We start from the raw sequence: 27542 nt of genomic DNA, 5'->3' as shown, positions 1-27542 counted from the left end.
TTTGTGTTTCTGCACATAGTGTGTGTTGAGGTTTGGTGACAGAATCACTGCTGAAAAAGGCAGAGGCCTCCACAATTCCCAGGGACCTGACACACAGACAAAAGGAAAAAGAGAAGGAGGGACAAGGAGGCTGGACAGAGAGGGGAGGGGACAGAGGGGTGTCCTGGGCACAGACCCCACCCATGAGCCTGAGAAGTGCTCCTGCCCCGGGAAGAGGTTCAGCACAGAAAGAGGAAGGACAGCACAACTGACAGCCGTGCTCAGAAAGTTTCTGGATCCCAGGATCATCTCCACAGAGGAGAACATGCAGGCAGCACAGGCCATGGGGCCCCTCTCAGCCCCTCCCTACACACTACACATCACCTGGAAGGAGCTTCTACTCACAGGTGAGGAGAGAACTTCCTGGGAGAGGACAGGAGGAGGAAGCAGAATGATTGGATGGGATTTCCTGGACAGGATGCGGTTCTAAAAAATAAAAGAAGTCAGCACTTTGGGAGGCTGAGGTGGGTGGATCATGAGGTCAGGAGATCAAGACCAGTCTGGTCAACATAGTGAAGTCTCCTCTCTACTAAAACTACAAAAACTTAACCAGGTGTGGTGGTGTGCTCCTGTAATCCTAGCTACTCGGGAGGCTGAGGCAGGAGAATTGCATGAACCTGGGAGGCAGAGGTTGCAGTGAGCCGAAATGGCGCCACTGCATGCCAGCCTGGGCGAAAGTACGAGACTCTGTCTCAAAAAGGAAAAAAAAAAAAAAATACAGGAAAGAAGGCTCTGTTGGAGCCTGGATAGGGGAATATATACCAGAGAGGGACACGGGTCAAAACAGGAAAATCACATTGCACTGGAATTGGTAAGAGGTAGGAAAATCTCAAGTGTTCTTTTTTGCTGGTTAATCATCACTGGACACCACATTTTGAAAAATGATAATAATAACTATTGTCAGATGACACTTTAAATGAAAATATAAACAGGGCATGAAACACTGTCCTCAGCAAAAAAACATCAACAATTGGAGAAAGACAAATAAAAAAACCCTGGGCAGGGAGGACCCGGGGAACTCTCACATGTACAGGAATCTACAGCCTCTCCAAGGCACTGGTGTGCAACCAAGATCCAAAGTCCCTGTCCTTATGGAACTCATGCTGTCATGGGGAGGAAGACAGACATGCAAAGAGATCTAGAATGTGAGGTCAGGTGTTGACAAGAGCTCTGAAGGGAGCAGAGCAGGGAAAGGCCAGAAAGGGAAGACCCAGGGTATCCAAAGGAAGTGTCAGGAAAGAAGTCTAAGGATGCCTTGATGCGAGCAGGACCTGAAGGCAGTGTGGAGAGAGCTGTGCAGACCCCTGGGGAAGAGGATTCCAAACAGAAAAATGCCAAGGTCGGAAGTGTTGAAGGAATGGGGGTCGTGCTGCTGACCTTGACCCAGTAGGACAGTAGGACACACACACACACTCACAAACACACACACACAAAAGGTGAATGTGTGTGTTTGTGAGTGTGTGTGTGTGTTTTCAAGGCTGATGGCTGAAGAGATCCTCTCAGGACGCAGGGCCCCATCTTTTCACCCCAATACATAGGTCTCAATATTGACTGATGCTCTCTCCACCTCCTAGCATCACTTTTAATCTTCTGGAACCCGCACACCACTGCTCAAGTCACAATTGAAGCCCAGCCAGCCAAAGTTTCTGAGGGGAAGGATGTTCTTCTACTTGTCCACAATTTGCCCCAGAATCTTGCTGCCTGCATCTGGTACAAAGGGCAAATAATGGACCTCCAACATTACATTACAGCATATGTAATAGATGCTGAAACAATTATATTTGGGCCTGCATACAGTGGACGAGAAACAGTATATTCCAATGCATCCCTGCTGATCCAGAATGTCACCCAGAAGGACACAGGATCCTACACCATACAAATCATACAGCGAGGTGATAAGACTAAAGGAGTAACTGGACATTTCACCTTATACCGTGAGTGATTCCACATGATCCCTGGGTGTTGGGGGGTGGGGGTCACTTCTACTTTGCACACACAGGATGGTCAGGCCTGGACTGTGCCTGTGTCCCTCTCTGCATTATGTCCCATGTTTGGGTTTTGGCATTTAGTGCAGGACACACACAGAGGAGACAAATTACAACAGATCAGAATTCCTTTCCTGCCTCCAGACCCTGCAGACACTTGCTGCACAGGAAGGACAGTCTGATGGGGTGGGGGGTGCTCAGCAGGAGGAGATCAGCCTCAGCCAAGCACCTCATGCCCTCTTCATAAACTTGACCCTGAGAAAGACCCTGGAGAAGTGAGTAGGGCTTTGCCAAAGAGGACCCCTGAGATACTCTCAGAGAAGCTCAGCCCAAGAAGCCTCAACCTCAGACCCCTGTCCCTAAATCCTTACTCCAGATAAAGCTGAGGAGCCTGTGCCATGGCTGGGTTGTGGCAGGGCTTACTGGGACCAAGGATTTACCAGCTGTCTGAGGACTGTGTCTCCTGGAGCTGCTCACCAGCCAGGGCTCAGCCCTCAGAGCCTCATCTGGGCAAGGACAGAGTTTTCTTCACCCGACACTCAGAGTGGAGAGGACAGAAAAACAAGCTTTGTAGACCATTAGCCAACTGCCTTGTGAGGCTTAGGACACTCCATAGAAACTCTAATATCCCCAGAAGCGGAAACAGAAGAGAGAAAATGTACCTGGCAGCAGCTTGTCCACAGGGATCTGACCTAAAGGTGCTCTCTCATGGAAGTGAATGATAATAAATGCTGTTTGTGTGAACACCTCCACTGTGCCAAGCATTAGGTCGCGTGACTGTGAAGAATTTTCAGTTTATTCACAGATAGTATGAAAAGCCACAGTCCATTTGCCATTTAGCTTATTTGACTGAGTGAAAACTGAGGCACAGGAAGGCACAGTCACTGAACCAGAGTCACACAAACACAACAGGCAGATCAGGGTCACATGAGGTCCGTCTGCAGCCACAGGCCCATCCTCTCCTCCACCAGAAGTGACGAATCATTGGGTTCCAAGGACCCCATAGTCATTTATTGGTTCAAATCCTCTCTTCTTAGGCATCCAAACATCAGAGGAGTGAGAGCAAAGGGTCAGCTGATTAGTCTATTCTCCAGAACTAAATCACCTGCCTCAACTGTCAGAGTCAGTGCAAAAAATGTCCAGGCCTCCCCCGCATATCTTAACCCCTATCACTGAACCTGAAATCCTGTGTTTCTCAAAGTGCCCATGTCACTGGTATGACAGGATAAAAGAGAGGACCTTGTTTTCATTCCCCACTCACACCCCGCACCAGCACAGGCCCAGTGAGAGACACACACTCAGGAGCTCTCACATAACAAATGAAGGAATTGAATGAAGAAAGGAATGACCCATAACCTCTTTAGAGACTGGATCTTGGATGCAGAAACCTAGGAAGTTCTAGTCACACCTGTCCCTTCTCCTTCAGAGGCTGACACCCATGTTTCATCCCCCCCACTACCTCTTGCCCCTAAAGCCACCCCACCTCGTGTGTAACTCTGAATCTCCTTGGCGTCTGGAGGGTTTTTGAGGGCTCCCTGATCTTGGACGGTGGAACTGGGGGCACCTGGTCCCTGGGGTTTCTGAAGTCACTGTGGCCCCTGCTGTTCACTGCCACACTGTCTCTGCCTCTCTCTGCTTCTCTGTGTCCCTCATCTTGCCCCATTTCATTCTACCTGGCAAGCCCTGTCCTGCACAGCTTCTTCCTCCACCCCTAGGCCTTCCCCAGACAATCCCTCTAACTAGGCTGACGGTTCTGTTCCCTTCCTGCTAACACTGTTGCCTGGCCCACCTCCCAGGAAATGGGAAAGGCATAGAAATCACCTGGAACTGCCACTCCTGCCAGGCTTCATCTCGAGCCAATGACCTGAGGTCACTAAGAGAATAAGCTTCCACTGTATCCCCACCCAGGGCTCTGTCCCTTTGTGAGGCTGTTCTGTGGACAAGACCATGGGACAGGGATAAGCAGCTCCTCCATCCACTCTTATAATTCCCAGACAAGTTTTTCTGGCCTCCTGCACAAACCAAACCAATTTATCCTGATGATGATTTGCAGTAAAGAAAGATTTTAATGACTCCAAGTCTGCCAAACAGGAGGACAGAGGTTTATTATTACTCAAATCATCCTCCCTAGTGGATCAGGGGTTAGAGATTTTCAAGGATAGTTTCAGGGGCACAGAACTGAAAAATGGCTACTGCTGATTGTTTGGGGATGGAATCATGAGGGCAGAGGGAAATGATTTGCTTGTGCTTGAATCTGCCTCTAGGCGGGGACCAGGTGACTGACTGAGCCATTAGTCATGGGTATGGATGAGGTCAGCCGGTTGCCACAATGCAAGGAATGAGAAACATCTCAAAACACCAATCTCAGGTTCTACAATAGTGATGTTACCTATAGAAGCAATCAGTTACAAATTTTGTAAAATCTGGTCAAATGACATTTGAGCAGTAAGGGATTATAGAAACTGTGCCTACATTTTAGCAGAACTCAGTTCCCTCCTATAATCTTACTCTCATGGTCTTTCACCAGTTTTACAAAGGCAATCCCTGGGCAAAGTAAGGGTATTCGTTTTATGGAGGAACTATTATCATTCTTGCTTCAAAGTTAAGCCACAAATTAAATTCCTCCCATGCTTAGCCTGGCCTATGTCCAGGAATGAGTGAGGACAGCCAGCCTGAGACTAGATGCCAGATGGAGTCAGCCATGCTAGTTTGCTGTCACTGTTGTAATCTTTGCACTGACTCACCAGGGTGTCAGAGGCTGGACAGGTCTGCAGTCTCCAAAGCCCATGGGCTGATTTCACCCATTTCACTCGTGACTCCAACCTCAGCCTACTGTGGAGCTCACATTCTCCAGTCACTTCCTAGAGATTTCTGGTTTCCTGTCAGGCATATAACGATCTTGAAATTTGTCACTTGGTTCTAGCAGTAAGTAAAAACCTGAACAAACTGAAAAGTCAACAACTTGTTAAAATCTCTCAGAGATGGCCAGGCACAGTGGCTCACACCTGTAATCCCAGCAGTTTGGGAGGCTGAGGTGGGTGGATAATGAGGTGAGGAGATAGAGACCATCCTGGCTAACACGATGAAACCCCATATCTACTAAAAATACAACAAATTAGCCGGGCGTGGAGGTGGGCAACCGTAGTCCCAGCTACTCGGGAGGCTGAGGCAGGAGAATGGCATGAAACTGGGAGGCAGAGCTTGCTTGAGCCAAGATCGTGCCACTGCACTCCAGCCTGGGCAACAGAGCGAGACTCTGCCTCAGGAAAAAAAAAAGTGCTGTTAGAGAAATGAAAAATGTTTTTGATGCTTACTGGTAGACTGCACACCGCTGAGGAAAGAATCCCTGGCTTGAGGATGTGTGAATAGAAACTTCCAAAACTGAAACAGGAAAGTTCAAAAAGAGTAGGGGGAGAAATGTGGAACAACACATTCAACTTCATATTGAATACTTTGTATTGACAATAGCAATTTCTAAATGTTGTAGTTGTGGGACAACGCCAAGGATGTAATATACATGTAATGGAAATACTGGTGGATGCCGGGAGTTGTTGGAAGTGGTCAGGTGGGTGTTATCTGATGGTTTCACTGCCTGTGCCACACACAATTGTTTCCTCATGATGATGCCATTTTCATAAGGTGGGGTTCTTCGTGTGGGGGACACATGAGCCATTGGCATCTCACTTAGACTCTTCCTAATTCACACAAACTGAAACTCTAGTTGTATTTCCTGAGGTTAAGAGAAAATGAAGAAAGCATTTCACATACCTGCTTTGGGCTCCTCCCCATTTTTCCTAACTCTACACAGAAATTAGAAACAAGGAGTTCTTTCTATATTTACTAACATAACACACATCCCTTCTTTTAATTCGGCATCATTCCTCCCTTTATGTAATAGACACACTGGCCAGTTCTGTCCTTTTAACGGGACTCTCTCTACTTAAGGACTTGCTAATTTCAAATCACCTTTGGCATCTTTCTTTGAGCCTAATGTGATCCTGCTGGAATTCACCCCACACCTAAACCTGAACTGCGTATCAAGAGAAATACTGCTACCGGAAATTGATCTTAGATGTTTGGACTATCAGTAAAAAATTTCCACTTATGACAACATTTTAATGTTTCCCCCAAATATTTTTTTGTTTTGTTACTAGAATCAGAACATGAGGTCTAAACTCCTGACAACTTTTTATGGGAAAATTGCTGTATTACAAACTGAATATCCCAAATCCAGAATCCAATATCTGAAATGCTCCAAAATCCAACACTTCTGACCACTGATGTGGTGCTAAAAAGAAGTGCTCACAGGAGCATTTTGGATTTTAAATTTTTCAAATTTGGGATGCTAAACCAGTACATCTACTGCAAATATTCCAAAATAAAAAAAGTTAGAAATCAAAAACACTTCGCTTTAAGCTTTTTGCATAAGGAACACTTTATCTGTATGAACTATAGGCATGAAGCTCTACAGAAGGTCTCTAGAATCTCCTCATCCTGCATAACTGAAACCGCACACACATGGAACAATGCCCTATTCCCACGATCCCAGCTACTGGAAACTACAATTCTACTCTCTGATTCACTCTGGAATCCACTGAGATGAGGTACATAGAGTAGACAAACTCATAGAATCAGAGAGTAGAATGTCTAATGAGAGAAAGTATCTGCAACACTTCTTCCCAAATATTGGTCTAATAGCCACCAAATACATAGGGTCCATGAGGGCCAGACTTCCATCATCAGTTCATGTTTGCCCTTTCCACCAGTTAGTTCTGCACTTGCAAATATCCACATGTATTTCTAGAAACATCCACATGGTCCTCACCTGCCCTCTACAGGGGGAAGGGAACATCATGGACACGGAGCAGGGAATATGGTCTTGGTCCAAAGCTATCAGCTCTTGCCTGTTGCCTTCACTCTTCATTCCTTGGACTCTGCTCTATCTTTAGAGGTCACTGGCTCAAGTCAGTCACTATGAGACAGCTGGGAAAACTGCAACACCTTTTGGCTCCACTGCCTGATCACTGAACAGACCTCCAGGCTTGACTCTGGTCTCCCCTGTGCTATTTCTGCTGAAGTGCTGAGTCCCAAGCCAGGCTTCCCAGTACCCAAAGTTAAGCACAATGGGAAGTTCCATCATCCATCTCTAGGATGTCCTTGGAAAGGGAAGCTGCAGAGAAAACATACCTTGGGGGACAAAGTAAGACTGAAACTAAGAAGATTCCAGTACTGCATGCTCCAGGTGAGGACCACAGGGTGGGCCAGGCAGGCAGTTGGAGAGGGAGGGACTCAAGAGGCACCAGGAGCTGTGACTGCTGGTCCTGTGTCTTTCCATGACCTAATACTGCTGCTCAATTCACACCTGAGAAAGTCTGTGCTTCTCCCACATAAAGCAGGCAGCCTCACAATCTCTGAGCCCTCAGATTGCCATGCATCTCTCTTGTAACACATACACCTACCATGGGCTTTTAAGGACTTGTGTGGGCTGAGAGGTGGGAAATGCCAACCCTGATTGAAAAATGTCTTAGGAGGAATCAAATGTGCCACACAAGGCAATCTTCTCTCTGTTATCTCCACAGTGGAGACTCCCAAGCCATCCATCTCCAGCAGTAATTTACACCCCAGGGAGGCCGTGGAGACTGTGATCTTATCCTGTGATCCTGACACTCAGGACGTAAGCTACCGGTGGTGGATAAATGGTCAGAGCCTCCCTATCAGTCGCAAGTTGAAGCTGTCCAAAACCAACAGGACCCTCGTTATATTTGGTGTCACAAAGGATACTGCAGGACCCTATGAATGTGAAATGAAGAACCCAGTGAGTTCCAGCTGCAGTGACCCAGTCACCCTGAATCTCCTCCGTGAGTATCTTCTAATTCTCTGTGAGGCAGGCTGCCATCCCAAATACACATGGCCAGAGGCCAGGCCTCTCAGTCCTTCTCAGGTGCAAGTACAGAGACCTTTACCTCTGGACATCAAAGCTGGCCATGATTTTCTGCCCCAGGCAAAACAGAGTAGGCTTAGGCTTGAACAAAAATTGGAGAGAAAAGGCTACTCCTGTCATGGGAGACTCAGGCTCCACAGATTATGATGGAAGAAACAGGTAAATGTCTCAGGGTCCAGATCAGTGAACACAGCAGGGATTTGGCTAGAACTTCAGTGTTGTGACTTAGCTCACAGGGTCACTCTGGTCCTTCCACAGACCAGGATTTTCCCTTCCCTCTGACATCATCACCTGTGACATTATTCTCTTTGTTCCAGGTGGTCTGGATGCACCCACCATTTCTTCTTCATACACCTATTACCATACAGGGGAGTCCCCAAGCTCTCCTGCCTCACAGACTCTCACCTACTGGCAGAGCATTGTTGACTGATTGATGGGAAGTTCCAGCAATCAGCACAAGTGTTCTTTATCTCCCAAGTCACTAAAACATATACAGGGGTCTATGTCTGTTTCATCCATAACTCAGTCACTGGTAGAAGAAATCTCATAATCAAGAGGATCATAGTCCCTGGTAGGTGGATCCCTGGAGCATTGGCAATATGTTTTCCAGTGAAGTCTATCTGGCTATCAGGAAAGAACCACCTGCCCTCTGCAAAGAGAGAGGGAAAATCAAAAACACAGGACAGGGAATATGTTTCTGATCCAAACCACCAGCTTTCGCCTGTCCCCTTCACTCTTTCTAGATCATTCTTTAGACTATACACTAACAATGAACAATCTGAAAGGAAATTAAGAAAACAATTTCAACTCACATTAACAGCAAAAGGAATAAAATATTTTGGAATAAGTTTAACCATAAGGTTGTGGGGTTATATCCTGAAAACTACAAAACATTACTGAAAGAAATTAAAGATGACATCAATATGTGGAAAAGCATTTCATTTTCACGGATTGGAAGAATCAATATTGTTAGGAAGACAATACTACCCAAAGTGAGCTGCAGATTCAACGCAACCCCTACCAGAATCCCAGTAACATTTTTTGCAGAATTACAAAAATCTGTCCTAAATCTGACCTGACAGGCTCTTATTGATGACTGCCACAACAGAGACACTGAAAAAAAGATGCAACCATGAAAAGGTGGAAACTTTTTGATGACGTAGAAAATACCAATCAGCCTTTCTCACATCCCAAAGCCTTCAAAAATATACTAGTGCAGCATGGCCAGTATGGAACTGACCAAAAACTAATCACCAAGCTAGAAACGTGGTGAGAGAAAAAAAAGGGGGGTGGAAGAATGTATTTGGATAATCACCTACCACTTTGGTGTACTAATCTGATGCTGAAAAGGAATGCTACCTGGAGCATTTTAGATTTTGAATCTTTCAGATTTGGGATGCTAAACCAGTAAGTATATGACAAATATTTAAGAATCAAAAAAAAAATCAGAAACCCAAAACACATTTTTTCCTAAGTCTTATGCATAAGAAACACTCAATCTGTGTGAACTATAGGCATCGAGCTGTACAGCAGATCTCTAGAACCTCCCCATCTTGCATAACTGAAACTGCACACACATGAACAACTTCTGATTCTCCCCAATCCCAGCTCCTGGAAACCAGCAGTCTCTTCTCAGATTCACTCTGGAATCCACTAACATGAGGTCCCTCGAGTAGTCAAACCCATGGAATCGGAGAGTAGAGTGTCCAGTGAAAGAAAATATTTGCAAAATTTCCCCCCACATTTGTCTCATATCCATCAAACACACATGGTCCAATGAGGACCAGATTTCCAGCAGTTCATTCCCACCCTTTCCACCACTCAGTTCTGCATTTGCAAATGTCCATATGTATTTCTGGAAAGATCCACATAGTCCTCACCTGCCCTTTGCAGAAGGAGAGGAAACTTAAAGAACTCAGAACAGGGAACATGGTTCTGCTCCAAAGCCACCAGCTCTTCCCTGTCCCCTTCACTCTTTCTAGATCATTCCTTGCACTCTGCTCTATCTTTGGAGGTCACTGGAACAAGTAAGTCATCATGAAACACTTGCAGAAAACTGCTCCACCTTGTGCCTCCACTGCCTGATGACTGAACTGACCTCCAGGCTTGACTCTGGTCTCCCCTATTTTATTTCTGCTGAAACATCCAGTCCCAGGCCATGCTGCTCAGTATCTTCAGGGTTTCAGGACAATGGGAAGTCCCATTATTACTCATCTCTAAAATGTCTTTGGAAATGGAAGCTGCAGAGAAATCACATCTAGGGGTCAAAGTAGGATGGAATTTGGAAGGGGCCTAGCAGTTGCACATTCCAGGTAAGGAACCCAAGGTGAGCCAGCCAGACAGCTGATTAAAGAGGGACTGGGAGGGGTACCAGGTGCTCTCACTCCCACTGACGTGTCTGTCCATGACCCAGCACTGCTGCTCAATTCACACTTGAGAAAGTCTGTGCTTCCATAAGACAGAGCAGGCGGCCTCACAGTCTTTGAGCCCTTAGGTCATCATGCATCTATCTTGTGACACACGCACCAGCTATTGGTTTTCAAGGACTCGGGTGGGCTGAGAGGTGGGAGATGCCAACTCTGATTGAAGGATGCCTGTGGAAGAATCAAAGCTGCCACACGGGACAAACTTCTCTCTGTTATCCACACAGCGGAGCTGCCCAAGCCTTACATCACCAGCAACAACTTCAACCCCATGGAGAATGAGAATGTTGTAGCCTTAACCTGTGAACCTAAGACTCAGAACTACACCTACGTGTGGTGGGTAAATGGTCAGAGCCTCCCGGTCAGTCCCAGGCTAAAGCAACCCGGTGAAAACAGGTTCCTCATTCTACCCAATGTCTCAAGAAATGACACAGGACCCTATGAATGTGAAATACGGGACCGAGTTGGTAGCATGCGCAGTGACCCCATCACCCTGGATGTCCTCTGTATCTTTGGTTCCTCTGTGGGCCAAGTCACCAGCTTAAATTCAAACAAACAGAGGCCAGGCATCTCAGTCTCTCTCAGGTCAAAGTACAGACACTTTCATTTCTGGACACCCGAGCTGGCCATGACTCCCTGCCCTGGGAAAACCTGGGCAGGCACAGCCTTAACCAAGGATATAAGGGGAGGGGATGCCCTTGTCATGGGAGACTTGGGATCTACAGTCTCTGATGGCAGAAACAGGTGAATACCTCAGGCCTCAGCTCAGTGAACACAGAAGGGGTTTGGCTGGGACCTGAGGGTGTGTCTTGGTTCAGAGGGACACTGTGTCCCTTTAAGAGACCAGGAGTATACCCTTCCCTCGGATGACATCACCTGTGACTTTATTGTCTTTACTCCAGATGGTCCAGACTTCCCCAGGATTTTCCCCTTCATTCACCTATTACCATTCAGGAGAAAACCTCTACTTGTACTGCTACGCGGACTCTAACCCACCGGCAGAGTATACTTGGACGATTAATGGGAAGTTTCTGCAATCAGGACAAATACTCTCTATCCCCCAAATTACTACAACGCATAGCGGGCGCTATGGTTGCTGTGTTCGTAACTCAGTCACTGGCAGGGAACGTTCCACATTCAAGACGATCAAAGTCTCTGGTAAGTGGATCCCTGCATCATTGGCAATAGGGTTTTAGGTGGAGTCTATCTGGCCTTCAGAGAAGAGTCAGGAAAACATTTTTATTCCCAGTCTGTGCCCCACGGGCAGAAGCAAATCCTAATTTCTCCTCCTGAACCCTCCCAATTTGTCTCTACAGACTCTCTTCTGCTTGTTCTTCTGTTTTTCATGGCTGACCTTGTGTCCAGCCTGAGAATGGTAGGGAGGGGGCTTTGTCAGCCCTGAGCCCTATGTGGTGGAAGAGGCTTCACAGAGGACAAGGAGAGTCCTCAAGATCAAGTTGCTTCTTGCTGTCAGCAACACATCCCTTTCTGCTACGTCTTTGTTTTCTTTTACCTACTCCATGAGCTACAACGAACATCTGAGGCTATGAAACAAGCTCACATTTTTCCCCTAAATGAGAGGAGGAAGCCCCTTGGATGAGAGAGGGGCAGCTCCAACCACTCCCTGATCTGCTCCAGGGTTCTCCGGTGACTGGCCCTGCCTGACTCCACCTGGTGTGGGACCAGCATGTGTGAAGAAAGAGTCCTGGTGGCCTGTCCTGAATTCGGCTAAATTGAGCTGCCAGTTGAAGTGAAGCCTAGGCTGCAGGGAAATAAGAAGAGAGGGAGCCTCGGGGCAGACCCTTGAGCTGTGTCCTGGTTCTGAAGTCACCGGCTGTATGAGGCTGTGGGCACAGCACGTGGGACACAGCACAGAGGACAGTGAGTGATGCGCACTTGGAGAAATAGTGAGAATCACCTCTCAGGCTCTGCATGGCAGGAAAGGGGCAATGCCAAAAAGTGTGTATTTATAGAGAGGGTAAGACTGCCAGACACTTTATATATGTCTAATATATCATTAACTATTTCTAATTGTGTAATTTAGTGCTGTATAATCATCACACTATCTATTTCCAGATCTTTTTCCTTTTACCATATTAAACTTCTTTACCCGATAAACAGTAACTCTCACTCCTTCTCCCCCTAACCCCTAGCACCCATCATTCTACTTTCTGTCTCTATGTAACTGGCTATTCTATCTTTCATATATAGAATTATATAATAATTATCCTTTTGTGTCTGGCTTATTTCAGTTAGCATAATGTCTTCAAGGTTCATCCATTTTGCCTGATGTATTGGAATTTTATTCCTTGTTAAGGTTGAATAACATTTTGATGTATAGATATACCTCATTTGCCTACCCACTTATCTTTCAATGGACTTCTCCATTGTTTCCTTTTTTGGCTATTGTGAGTAATGCTTCTCTGAACATCAATGTGCAAATCTTTCTTCAAATTTCTTTCAATTCTATAGGGAGTATGTCCAGAAGTGGAATTGCTGGATCAAATGGTAATTTATTGTTTAATTTTTTGAGAAACAGCCATACCACCTTTTACAGTGGCTATAACAGTTCCCATTCCCATCAGCAATGCACTAGAGCTCCAATTTTTCCATCTATTTGAAAACATTTGATGTTTTGTGTTGCTGTCATTGTTGTTGCTTATCAAAGCCATCCTAAAGTGTGTGAGGTGGTGTCACATTGTGGTTTTGATTTGCATATCTCTAAGTATTCATGACATTGAGGAACTTTGCATGGGCTTATTGGATATTTGCATATCTTCCTTGGAGAAAACCCTATTTTAATCCTTTGTTCATTTTTTAATTGGGTTTTTGGATGTTTGCTGTTGTTGACTTGTAGTTTTTCATGTATTCTGAAAATTAATTTCTTATCACACTTTTAATTTGCAAATGTTTTTCTCATTTCATGGGTTGCCTTTTTACTCTCTTGATAATGTTCTTTGATATATGAAAGGTTTTGATTTTTATGAAGTCCAATTTATAAATTTTATTTGTTGCCTGTGCTTTCAATGTTACAACCAAAAAATCATTGTGAAATCCAATATCATGAAGCTTTTCTCCTATGTTTTCTTCTAAGAGTTGTGTAGTTCTGCTCTTACATTTAGATCTTTGATTTATTGTGGGTTAATTTTTGTATATGATGTTAGGTAAAGGTTCCACTCATTCTTGACCTTAGATATCCACCTTTCCCAATATCATTTGCTGAGAACACTGTCCTTTCAACATTGAATGATCTTGCCACACTCGATGAAAATCATTTGGCCATATATGCAAATATTTCTATCTGGGCTCTCTGTTCTGTTTCATTAATTTCTATGTCCTCCTTTATGCCAGTACCACACTGTATTGATTACTGGGACTTTGTAGTAAATGCTGAAATCAGGAAGTGTGAGTTCTCCAGCTTCATTCTTCCTCTTCAAAGTTGTTTGTCTATTTAGAGTCATGAGATTCAATATAAATTTTAGGACCGATTTTTCTTTTTCTGCAAAAATGTCACTGAGTTTCTGATAGGAATTGTATTGAATCTGCAGCTCACTTTGCGTAGCATTGTCCTCCTTACAATATTGAACCTTCTAATTCATGAAACAAAGTGTCTTTCAATTTATTGATGTCATCTTTAAGCAATATTTTATGGATTTCAGGTATAATCATGTCACCTCTTTGGATAAACTTATTCCTAACTCTTTTATTCTTTTTGATATTAATACAAATTAAATTTTTTAAAATTTCCCTTTAGATTGTTCATGGGTAATGTATTGAAATACAATTGATGTTTGTTGATTTTGTATTGTGCAACATTACCGAATTCATTTATTAATTCTAATAGGGTTGTTCCATCTTTAAGATTTTCTACATATGAATTCAAGTTATCTGTGAACAGAAATAATTTTACTCCTTTCTTTCAATTTGAGTATCTTTTTTTAAATTCTTGCCTAATTTTTCTGACTAGACCTTTCAATACTACATTGAATAGAAGTGTCAAAAGCAGCATTCTTGTCTTGTTCCTGCTCATACAGGGAAAGCTTTCAGTCTTTGTCTGTTGAGTATGATGTTAGCATTGGGTTTTTCACATATTGACTTTATGTTGAGGTCATTTCCTTGCATTCTTAGTTAGAATGTTTTCATTATGAAAAAATATGGAATTTCATCAAATGCTTTTATTGATTAATTCTTATTACCGATTATAGTTCGCATCATGTTTTTGTGTTTTTCTAGGAATTTGTCTATTTCATCTAGGTTATCAAATTTTTTGACATACAATTATTTACAGTACTTTCATAACCATTATTTTATTATAATTGCTAGTAATCACTTCATTTTATTTTTTCTTTTCACTTGTTTTTTATCTTTTTATTTTTTTCTTTGGAGAGAGAGAGACAGGCTCTCACTCTGTAGGCCAGCCCAGGCTGAAATACAGTGGTGTGATTAGGGATCACTGCAGCCTCAACCTCCTGGGCTTAAGCAATTCTCCTTCTTCAGTCTCCCAAGATACTCGGGTTACACATTCATGCCACCATGCCCAGCTAATGGGCTTTTAACTTTTTTTTGTAGAGAGAGGGTCTCCCCGGGTTACCTATGCTGGTCCAAACACTTGGCCTCAAGAAATCCTCCCATTGTGACCTCCCAAAGTGCTAGGATTAAAATATGACCCACCATGCTCAGACTCCATTTTCATATCTGATTTTAGTAATTTTAATCTTCTCTCTTTTTTTCTTAGTCAGTCTAGTTAATGGTCATCAATTTTGTTGATTTCATTTTGAAGAATCAACTTTCATTTCATTAATTACTCTATTCTTTTTCTACTCTCCATTTTATTTTATCTACTCTAATCCTTATTGTTACCTTCATTCACTGTGCTTGGGTTTAGTTTGTTCTTCTATCATATCACGAAGTATTAAAGCAGGTTGCTGATCTGAGATCTTTCTTCCTTTTTTAAAGTAACAGTTTACAGTTATAAATTTCTTGCACAAGACTCTTAACTTCTCTGAACCTCTGGTTCCTCGCCTGAAAATTGCAATGAGAGAGTTTGCTTCATACCATTCTTTTAAAGGTTTAATGTAGTCAATGAAACAAGATGCCACACACAGAGTAACCAATGTCACCTGCTATATTAATACCATCGTCATTAGCTTTGAGGTCAAATAGTCCTAGAATCAAATGTCAGATACACCTATTACTAGCCATATGACACCAGGGAAGTTTTTACACTACTCTAAGCCTCTGTCTTTTCATTGGCAAAATGGAAATAATGTCTACCTGACAGGGTTACTGTGTGAATTAAATGAGGTACAGGTAAAGTATTTAGCACAGGTCCTGGCACATAGGACGTGCCCCTCAACAGTACCTATTTCCATATACATATAGAAAAAGAGGTACCACGTAAAACACTAGGACATGGTGACTGACTACTTGTGGGAGAGAAAGGGAAAAAGCTGAGTACAAAGAATCAAGCCTGGTGTGTTAGTTTTTACCAACTGAGATGCATCCAGGATGGGATTAGACATTTAAGATAATTTATCAGGGAAGACACCTCTGAGGGAATGTGGGGCAGGCATGAAGGTAGTATGGGAGAACCACAGACCACTATGCAAAGCTGACTCCTGTGAAAATGAAAGAAAAAGAATTTTTAGGTATCAATTCAGTTCTAAGAGAGTTTTTGCAAGGCTGATGGGGAGTCTTCCAATCAGCCACCCATGAAAGTTAAAGAGAGCCTCAGAGAAATAGGCTTGCTTTCACGCCCTTGCTGGGAACCTGTGGGAAGGAAGCTTTCTGTGCAAGGGAGGTGGTGAACTTGAAATACACTGACCTGGGCCTTCTGTCAATCAGGTCCCTGCCACGGAGACCTGGCAGGGTCTCATTCATGGCTGTCACACAGAGACACTGAGAAAAAGATGCAACCATGAAAAGGTGGAAAGGTGGAAAGTTCTAATGACATAGAAAATAGCAATCAGCCTTTCTCACATCTGAAAGCTTTCTGAAATATCTGAGTGCAGTAGAGAATTGACAGAGGACTGATCACCAACATAGAAACATGGTGAGAGGGTAAAAAACTGCAAGAATATAACCATCTCCCATCAATTTTCCAACAGAAATAATGCATTCCTTGAAGAAACAATTATAGAGTACCTCACGTTACATGCTTGTTCCTGAGGCGCTTCCCTGTAAAATAACATCATCTCCATTCCTTTTCATTTCTTTCCATGACAGCTCCTTCAGGAAGAGGACATATTCCTGGCCTTAATCCCATATATCAGCCGTGATGTCATTTCTGTATTTCGGGAAGACTGGCAGGTATGATGGCCTTTTCTCCTGTCCTGTTTCCTGCAAGGCTGACTGCCATGCTTGGGAGCAGGAAAAGACTTATTGGCCTGTATCTGGGGCTGGATCTCCTCCTTCTTCCACTAAACTCCTGCTTCTCAGCACTAATTCCTGCAGTTCCCTTTCTCCCTGGCCTTTATGCTCCCTCTACCCCAATGTCTTTTAGACATAATTATCTCCAGCCTCTGCTCATTTGTTTCTCAGATTCACATGAGAAACACAATTCCACATTGTGAAACCCTCTTCATTATTTTTAACATCTCTCAATAGTGTAGTTCTATCCATTCCCATAAAGCTCAACCACTTCTCAAAGTGTTGCTTGACTTCTTGTCTCCAGACTTTGAAACCTTCCTTGCATATGACTGCCTCATTACCTTTCTAAAATCTAGTTAATTCACTTAATCAAGAATCCCCAAGGGTTTACTCTAGCCTATTTGGTAAGTTCACAGTTCTCTATTTACTAATCCTTCTCATTTCCTTTACCACTATTTCCTAGTATAATTCCTCCAGCCTAATTAGAACTGTCCTCCTACACATCCCTGTCGCTTCACCCATATATACATAAAATTCTTAGTGCCAATGCTATGCCTAAAAACAGGGTGAACTCCCCTCCACCATCTGCACTACAGACTTAACCACACCCTTCACCACAAGCAATCTCCGACCTGGTGGAGAACAAAGACTTTATGAATAGCCTGTGAACCTGAGAGTCAGGACACAACCTATGTGAGGTTGAGACCTTTTCCTGGTGACCAATTCATGTGTTCAAAAAAGATACAGAAATGAAGTAGGCAAGGTCCCTACCCCAGGTGACATAAAGCCTAAGACAGGAAATGAGACCTGAAAATAATCATAATACCAAAATAGAAAAAAAGTGAAGGCCACAAGAAATCAGAGAAATCTGATGGGAAATACAGCTACACATTGGAATCACTGGAAAACATTTTTAAAAGTGGATGCTCAAGCCCCACCCATGAGTTCCAGTTTAAAGGTCTGGCGAGGGACCCAGGCACTGGTAATTTCTAAGTCTTCGCTGACACTACAAACATGTAACGAGGATGGAGAACTCTTGTTGTAATAGGTAGAACTTAAAACTAAATCAATGATTTTCAGCTAGAAGTACTGGTATTACCTAAGGACCTTTTTCAACATACATAAGACTACACTTTTTTGGCCCTAATTATTAATGGGCTACACCAAGAACTCAGTAATCCAGTTGGGAAACAGAAGCTGAATGGAAAAGCCACCTTATTTGATATGTTAAAATATATATAAAGCATTTTTAAATGAGTGATAAGTGATGCTAAACCTTCTCTAAATAATATTTATGGGAATGTTAATAATATGAGTATTCTAGGCTGGGCGCGGTGGCGCACACCTGTAATCCCATCACTTTGGGAGGCTGAGGCGGGCAGATCATGAGGTCAGGAGATCGAGACCATCCTGGCTAACACGGTAAAACCCCATCTCTACTAAAAATACAAAAGCAAACTTAGTCGGGCGTGGTGGCAGGCGCCTGTACTCCCAGCTACTCGAGAGGCTGAGGCAGGAGAATGGCATGAACCCGGTAGGTGGAGCTTCCAGTGAGCCGAGATCGTGCCACTGCTCTCCAGCCTGGGCAGCAAGCAAGACTCTGTCTCAAAAAAAATAAATAAATACGTTTTAAAAAATGAGTATTCTAAAAACTATATGAAATTTTTGGAAATCGAATATGTTATCAGTAATAGTGTCATGTGCCACAGAAGTAACTAGATTTCTATGTGAGCTGTGTCTTTACCATAATAAACCTAATGAAAATCAAATTAGATTTTTAACCACAGTGATTTTAAATATTTGTCATTCCCAGACAGTTGGTTTGACTCTTCCTCGAAGTATTTACAATCAGCTACAGTCCAAAATTGCTTTTTCTTCAAGGAGATATATGGAAAAGACTCTGACAACGACTCTTGAATGCAAGTTTCTGATAATTTCAAGATCATACCACTGGACTCTCTGAGAGCTGTTGAAATTTTAATGAACAGGCTGATACCTTCATGAAATTCAAGACAAAGAAGAAAAAAAAACTCAATTTCATTGGACTAAATAATTAAAAGGATAATGTTTTCATAATTTTTTATTTGAAAATGTGCTGATTCTTTGAATGTTTTATTCTCCAGATTTATGAACTTTCTCTTTTAAGCTATTTATACTTTACAGCAATTTGGTAAAGTACAATTTTGTAAACAAAAATTGAAATATTTGCTTTGGCTCCCTATCTGAGTGCCCCAGAATTGAGAAACTATTCATGAGTATTCATATGCTTATGGTAATAAAGTTATTTGCACAAGTTCAGTAAGAATCTACTCTCTTTATAACAGGACACATTTGAAAACATTGCTTATATTACCAAGGTTTTGACTGGGATGCTCCATTTGAGAATATACATAGAATAAACCCATAAGGAATGCAGGCAAATTCTGAAGTTGGCCTTGGTTTGGCTTCCTAGTCTCAAGAGGTTTTTGAAAGTTTAATCTAAGAGTCTTATAAAACTTCTAGCAAAGCAAAGTTTAAAAAGATCCTTTATGGTCCATTGATACTCTTGCTGCACTTAGGTAAAAAATCTAGGCAAGTTCGGTGACACTCAACCTATTTTGCAAATAAATTCATCCTACAGCAATTACCTTTGGTAAAAATAGAGACCCCTATAGAGAGAAAAATTATGTTGGAAAGAAAAACTGTAGTACACCTGTTACCAGACTGAACCACTGTTCATTATCTTTGAGTATTTTCAATCCACTGGTAGACTGGACTGTACCCTGAATTCTTTTAGTTCTTCCAATTCAATTTTCTCCAATGAAATCATTAAGAACAAGAACAGCTCTGTTTCTGAAGCCATATAATCTGGAGGTGGACAACTCAATGTAAATTTCATGGGAAAACCCTCATGTCTGAGGAGTGGGCCACTCAGAGCTCACCAAATATTCAAGACCATAACTTAGAGAAACTTAAACTGCAAACCACGACAACAAGTTGATGACTTTACATTGTGGACAGCTTTTCTCAAGATGTCAGAACAAGATTATCAATCATGATGAGACTCTTACCTCTCTTAATTTGTCCTTGCTTATGCCTGTCTCCTTTGCTTCCCAGAATAATGCTGTACTTAGGATTTCACAAGAAGTAGCTTCTGAGAGTAACTTAACAGTGTCAGATATATCACATCAACCAAGCTTTTTTTTTATTTTTAAGATGGAGTTTCTCTCTTGTTGCCCATGCTGGAGCGCAATGGAACAATCTTGGCTCACCACAACCTCCGCCTCCTGGGTTCAAGTGATTCTCCTTCTTCAGCCTCCCTAGTAGCTGGGATTACAGGCATGCGCCACCACACTTGGCTAATATTGTAATTTTAGTAGACGGGGTTTCTCCATGTTGGTCAGGCTGGTTTTGAACGCCCAACCTCAGGTGATCCGCACGCCTCGGCCTCCTAAGGTGCTGGGATTACAGGCATGAGCCACTACACCTGGTCCACACATTTTTACATAACAAGAGATCCTTTAGTCCACCCCAAAGCTGACGTTAGCTGCATCTTTAACACAACTTTTTCCTCAAATGTATCGAGTTTTTTTTAGGCTTCCACTTCTATACTTGCCTATTCTTCTCACTCTCTGTTTTAATTTAACATAGACATGCAATACTAGAAAATAGAATTGCTCTCTACCAGCTTAACAGGGGGGAGCCTGTGCAGTTTCTGACACTTCTTGTTGCACATGGATAAATACATCGGGTTCTAATAGAGACTCACTTGTAAAAATCAACAAATGTGCTGCCTGGTTAAAATGACTAGACTCTTCTGGCTTCTTCTTTATTCTGTTGTAGTTGGTTTGCATCTTACTTAAGGTGCATACTCCAAACTCTTGATATCTTCGTCCTGATAGTCATACTGGTAGTCTCCCTCATGTGGTGCAATCTACGAACATTTTTACTTCGGTGCAAATATTTGTGATCAGCCATCCTTCAAATATCAAATTGTTTCTCTTGGGCTGGAATTCAAAAACTCAAAGAAATGTGTGGTTTATGGGCCAGAGGCAGTGGCTCACATCTGTAATCCCAGCACTTTGGGAGGAAAAGGCAGGCAGATCACAAGGTCAGGAGTCCGAGAACAGCCTGGTCAATATAGTGAAACCTTGTCTCTACTAAAATTACAAAAATTAGCCTAGTGTGGTGCTGCACACCTGTAGTCCTGTAGGGAGACCCCCTGAAACCATTGCTATGGAATAAAAGATGAAATGCTCCTGATTATTGTAAATACAAAATTGCATGCAGGATTGTGTAAAGACAATGCCAGGTTGGGCTGCCACAATGAACCAACAGTGCGTGATTGGCTTCCCCATGCAGAGAGCCTATTAATGAATGTGTACTCAGGGAGATTTCACACCACCAAGATTCCTATCCCAGAAAAGCAGATGGTCATAGCTCTGGGAATGGAATGCAACCCTGTGGAGAGCCTATAAATGGACACATGAGGGGCGCCTGTTCATATGGATAAGATAGGGTTATAAATGCCCTTATCTTGCCACGGCTCTTCTAGGTCTCTTTAGAGTTAAGGCATACTCCCTTCTGATAATTTTTTGGTTTCGCCAGTTGTCTAGCTTCACTTCCTGTTTCTACTGATTGTTTGCAACCAGCTTTGACTGCAACTGTCACTGCTGATTAATATCTTGCTAATCATAGGTTATGGATAGACTGTGTTTCTGTTTTAAGGCTCTGTTAGAAAATGCTGATGCACACACCATGTTGTAAATTCTTATCTCTGTATACTCTACTTCTGCATGCCGATGTTATGTTAAAGAATTACTTCATCCCAATGTGACCATCTCACTTCAGAATCAAACCCCCCTAAATCCCTCACTAACCTACCCCTGCCCTCACTAAACTTAATAATAAATGCTGGTATATCCAGTGCGTTGGCAGCACCACAGGACCAAAACGTAATCACCACCCCTGGACTCAGCTTTCACTATCTTGTGTGTGTCTTTTACTTCTTGACCTGCCTATCCACTTGGGAACAAAGAAAGAGCCCTGTTGCATTGTGGGCTGCTGGCCAGATCCTACAATATAATCCCAGCTACTTGGGATGCTGAGGCAGGAGAATTGCTTGAACCAGGGAGGCAGAGGTTGCAGTGAGCTAAGATCGTGCCACTGCACTTCAGCCTCAGTGACAGAGTGAGACTCCAACAAAAAAAAAAAAAAAAAAAAAGAAGAGGGGGTGGTGTCAAGATGGTCAATAGGAACACCACCAGCCTCCAGCTCCCAGCATGAGCAGCACAGAAGATAGGGGATTTCTGCATTTTCAACTGAGCTACCAGGTTCATCTCACTGGGTTGTCTCAGACAGTGGGTGTAAGACAGTGGGTGCAGCCCAATGAATGAGAGCCGAAGCAGAGTGAGGCACTACCTCACCCAGGAAGCACAAGGGGGATGGGAATTCCCTTTCCTAGCAAAGGGAAACCGTGACACACAACACCTGGAAAATTGGGTCACTCCCACCCAATACTGTGCTTTACCAAGAGTCTCAACAAATGGCACACCAGGAGATTATATCCCGTGCCTGGCTTGGAGGGTCCCACACCCAGGGAGCCTCTCTCATTGTGAGCACAGCAGTCTGATATCTAACTGCAAGGCAGCAGCAAGGTTGGGGGAGGGGCGCCGCCATTGCTGAGGCTTAAGGAGGTAAACAAAGCAGCCAGGAAGCTTGAAGTGGGTGGAGCCCACCGCCACTCAAGGAGGCCTGCCTGCCTCTGTAGACTCCACCTCTGGGGACAGGGCATAGCCAAACAAAAGGCAGCAGAAACCTCTGCAGATGTAAATGTCCCTGTCTGACAGATTTGGAGACAGTAGTGGTTCTCCCAGCGTGGAATTTTTTTCAAAGAATGGACAGACTGCCTGCTCAAGTGGGTCCCTGACCCTGAGTAGCCTAACTTGGAGATATCCCCCACTAGGGGCAGAGTGACACTACACACCTCACACGGCCAGGTACACCACTGAGATGAAGCTTCCAAAGGAACGATCAGACAGCAACATTGGCTGTTCAGCAATATTCACTCTTCTGCAGCCTCCACTGCTGATACCCAGCCATACAGTGTCTGGAGTGGACCTCAAGCAAACTCCAACAGACCTGCAGCTGAGGGTCCTGACTGTTAGAAGGAAAACTAACAAACAGAAAGGACATCCACACTAAAATCCCATCTGTAGGTCACCATCACCAAAGACCAAAGGTAGATAAAAGCACAAAGATGGGCAAAAAGCAGTGCAGAAAAGCTGAAAATTCTAAAAATCAGAGCACCTCTCAACCTCCAAAGGAATGCAGCTCCTCACCAGCAATGGAACAAAGCTGGATGGAGAATGATTTTGACAAGTTGAGAGAAGAAGGCTTCAGACAATCAAATTTCTCCTAGCTAATGGAAGAAGTGCGAATCCAGCGCCAAGAAACTAAAAACCTTGAAAAATCTTTGACAAATGACTAACTAGAATAACCAAAGTAGACAAGCCCTTAAATGACCTGATAGAGAAGAAAACCATGACACGAGAACTACGTGACAAATGCACAAGTTTCAGTCACCGACTCGATCAACTGGAAGAAAAGGTATCAGTGATTGAAGATCAAATAAATGAAATGAAGCAAGAGAAGTTTAGAGAAAAAAGAGTAAAAAGAAATCAACAAAGCCTTCAAGAAATATGGGACTATGTGAAAAGACAAAATCTATGTATGATTGGTGTATGTGAAAGTGACGGGGAGAATGGAACCAAGATGGAAAACACTCTGCAGGATATTATCCATGAGAACATCCCCAACCTAGCAAGGCAGGCCAACATTCAAATTCAGGAAATACAGAGAATGCCAAAAAGATACTCCTCGAGAAGAGCAACTCCAAGACACATAATTGTCAGATTAACAAAAGTTGAAATATAGGAAAAAATATTAAGGGCAGACAGAGAGAAAGGATGGGTTACTCACAAAGGGAAGCCCATCAGACTAAGAGCGGATCTCTCAGCAGAAACACTACAAGTCAGAAGAGAGTATGGGCCAATATTCAACATTCTTAAAGAAAAGAATTTTCATCCCAGAATTTCATATCCAGCCAAACTAAGCTTCATAAGTGAAGGAGAAATAAAACCCTTACAGACAAGCAAATGCTGAGAGATTTTGTTACCACCAGGCCTGCCCTACAAGAGCTCCTGAAGGTAGCACTAAACATGGAAAGGAACAACCGGTACCAGCCACTGCAAAAACATGCCAAAATGTAAAGATCATCGATGCTAGAAAGAAACTGCATCAACTAACGAGCAAAATAACTAGCTAAGATAATAATGACAGGATCAAGATCACAAATTACAATATGAACCTAAGGTAAGTGGACTAAATGGTCCAATTAAAAGAAACAGACTGGGAAATTGGATAAAGAGTCAAGACTCATCAGCACGCTATATTCAGGAGACCCATCTCACGTGCAGAGACACACATAGGCTCAAAATAAAGGGATGGAGGAAAATGTACCAAGCAAATGGAAAACAAAAAAGGCAGGGGTTGTAGTCCTAGTCTCTGATAAAACAGACTTTAAACCACCAAAGATCAAAAGACACAAAGAAGGCCATTACATAATGATAAAGGGATCAATTAAAGAAGGAGAGCTAGCTTTCCTAAATATATATGCACCCAATACAGGAGCACCCAGATTCATAAAGCAAGCCCTTGGAGACTTAAAAGAGACTTAGACTTCCACACAATAATAATGGGAGACTTTAACACTCCATTGTCAACATTAGACAGATCAACTAGACAGAAAGTTAACAAGGATATCCAAGAATTGAATTCAGCTCTGCACCAAGCGGACCTAATAGACATCTACAGAACTCTCCACCCCAAATCAACAGAATATACAGTCTTCACAGCACCACATCGCTCTTATTCCAAAATTGACCACAGAGTTGGAAGTAAAGCACTCCTCAGCAAATACAAAAGAACAGAAATTATAACAAACTGTCTCTCAGACCACAGTGCAATCAAACTAGAACTCAGGATTAAGAAACTCAATGAAAACGCACAACTACATGGAAACTGAACAACCTGCTCCTGAATGATTACTGGGTACATAATGAAATGAAGGCAGAAATAAAGATGTTCCTAGAAACCAATGAGAACAAAGTCACTACATACCAGAATCTCTGGGACACATTTAAAGCAGTGTGTAAAGAGAAATGTATAGCACTAAATGCCCACAAGAGAAAGCAGGAAACATAGAAAATTGACACCCTAACATCACATCACAATTAAAAGAACTAGAGAAACAAGAGCAAACACATTCAAAAGCTAGCAGAAGGCAATAAATAACAAAGATCAGAGCAGACCTGAAGGAGATAGAGACACAAAAACCCTCCAAAAAAATCTATGAATCCAGGAGCTGGTTTTTTGAATAGATCAACAAAATTGATAGACTGCTAGCAAGACTAATAAAGAAGAAAAGAGAGAAGAATCAAATAGAACCAACAAAAATTGATAAAAGGCATATAAACACCGACCCCACAGAAATACAAACTACCATCAGAGAATACTATAAACACCTCTACGCAAATAAACCAGAAAACCTAGAAAAAATGGATAATTTCCTGGACACTTACACTCTCACAAGACTAAACCAGGAAGAAGTTGAATCCCTGAATAGACTAATAACAGGCTCTGAAATTGAGGCAATAATTCATAGCTTACCAACCAAAACAAAGTCCAGGACAAGACAGATTCACAGCCGAATTCTGCCGGAGGTACAAGGAGGAGCTGGTACCATTCCTTCTGAAACTATTCCAATCAATAGAAAAAGAGGGAATCCTCCCTAACTCATTTTATGAGGTCAACATCATCCTTATACCAAAGCCTGACAGAGACATAACAAAAACAGAGAATTTTAGACCAATACCACTGATGAATATCGATGGAAAAATCCTCAACAACATACTGGCAAACAAAATCCAGCAGCACATAAAAAAGCTTATTCACCATGATCAAGTGGGCTTCATCCCTGGGATGCAAGCTGGTTCAACATACGCAAATTAATAAATGTAATCCAGCATATAAACAGAACTAAAGACAAACACCACATGATTATCTCAATAGATGCAGAAAAAGCCTTTGACAAAATTCAACAGCCCTTCATGCTAAAAACTCTCAATAAATTCGGGATTGATGGGATGTATCTCAAAATAATAGGAGCTATTTATGACAAACCCACAGATAATATCATACTGAATGGACAAAAACTAGAAGCATTCCCACTGAAAATTGGAACAAGACAGGGATGCCCTCTCTCACTACTCCTATTCAACATAGTGTTGGAAGATCCGGCCAGGGCAATCAGTCAAGAGAAAGAAATAAAGGGTATTCAATTAGGAGAAGAAGATGTCAAATTGTCCCTGTTTGCAGATGACATGATTGTATATTTAGAAAACCCCATCGTCTCAGTCCAAAATCTCCTTAAGCTGATAAGCAACTTCAGCAGAGTACAAAATTAATATGCCAAAATCACAAGCATTCCTGTACACCAATAACAGACAAACAGAGAGCCAAAACATGAATGAACTCCCATTCAGAATTGCTTCAAAGAGAATAAAATACCTAGGAATCCAACTTACAAGGGATGTGAAGGACCCCTTCAAGGAGAACTACAAACCACTGCTCAATGAAATAAAAGAGGACACAAACAAACAGAAGAAAATTTCATGCTCACGAATAGGAAGAATCAATAATATGAAAATGGCCATACTGCCCAAGGTAATTTATAGATTCAACGCCATCCCTATTAAGCTACTAATGACTTTCTTCACAGAATTGGAAAAAACTACTTTAAAGTCCATATGGAACCAAAAAAGAGCCCGTTTTGCCAAGACTATCCTAAGCCAAAAGAACAAAGCTGGAGGCATCACGCTACCTGACTTCAAACTATACTACAAGGCTACTGTAACCAAAACAGCATGGTACTGGTACCAAAACAGAGATATAGACCAATGGAACAGAACAGAGTCCTCAGAAATGATACCACACATCTACAACCATCTTATCTTTGACAAACCTGACAAAAACAAAAAATGGGGAAAGGATTCCCTATTTAATAAATGGTGCTGGGAAAACTGGCTAGCCATAAGTAGAAAGCTGAAACTGGATCCCTTCCTTACAGCTTATACAAAAATTAATGCAAGATGGATTAAAGACTTAAATGTTAGACATACACCATAAAAACCCTAGAAGAAAACCTAGGCAATACCATTCAGGACATAGGCATGGGCAAGGATTTCATGTCTAAAACACCAAAAGCAAAGGGAACAAAAGCCAAAATGGACAAATGGGATCTAATTAAACTAAAGAGCTTATGCACAGCTACAGAAACTACCATCAGAGTCAACAGGCAACCTACAGAATGGGAGAACATTTTTGCAAACCACTCATCTGACAAAGGGCTAATATCCAGAAAAGAATTCAAACAGATTCACAAGAAAAAAAAAAACCCATCGAAAAGTGGGCAAGGATATGAACAGACACTTCTCAAAAGAAGACATTTATACAGCCAACAGACACATGAAAAAATGTTCATCATCACTAGCCATCAGAGAAATGCAAATCAAAACCATAATGAGATACCATCTCACGCCAGTTAGAATGGTGATCATAAAAAAGTCAGGAAACAACAGGTGCTGGAGAGGATGTGGAGAAATAGGAACACTTTCACACTGTTGGTGGGACTGTAAACTAGTTCAACCATTGTGGCAGACAGCGTGGCAATTCCTCAAGAATCTA

At 42.6% G+C, this 27542-nt stretch overlaps 1 pseudogene across 1 annotated transcript; it reads left to right on the top strand.

Moving 5' to 3' along the window:
• Window positions 1–190: 190 nt before the first annotated feature.
• LOC135968327 (pregnancy-specific beta-1-glycoprotein 5-like) lies at window positions 191–11790 on the top strand (annotated as a pseudogene). Its single transcript, XR_010582995.1, has 4 exons — window positions 191–386; window positions 1614–1973; window positions 10616–10894; window positions 11291–11790. The product of XR_010582995.1 is annotated as a pregnancy-specific beta-1-glycoprotein 5-like (transcript).
• The last annotated feature ends 15752 nt before the right edge of the window (window positions 11791–27542 follow it).

The sequence above is a fragment of the Macaca fascicularis genome, chromosome 19 (genome assembly GCF_037993035.2).
Source record: "Macaca fascicularis isolate 582-1 chromosome 19, T2T-MFA8v1.1".
NCBI lineage: Eukaryota > Metazoa > Chordata > Mammalia > Primates > Cercopithecidae > Macaca > Macaca fascicularis.
The sequence above is the reverse complement of the archived record's forward strand: the minus strand, read 5'-3'. Positions and strand labels throughout refer to the sequence as shown.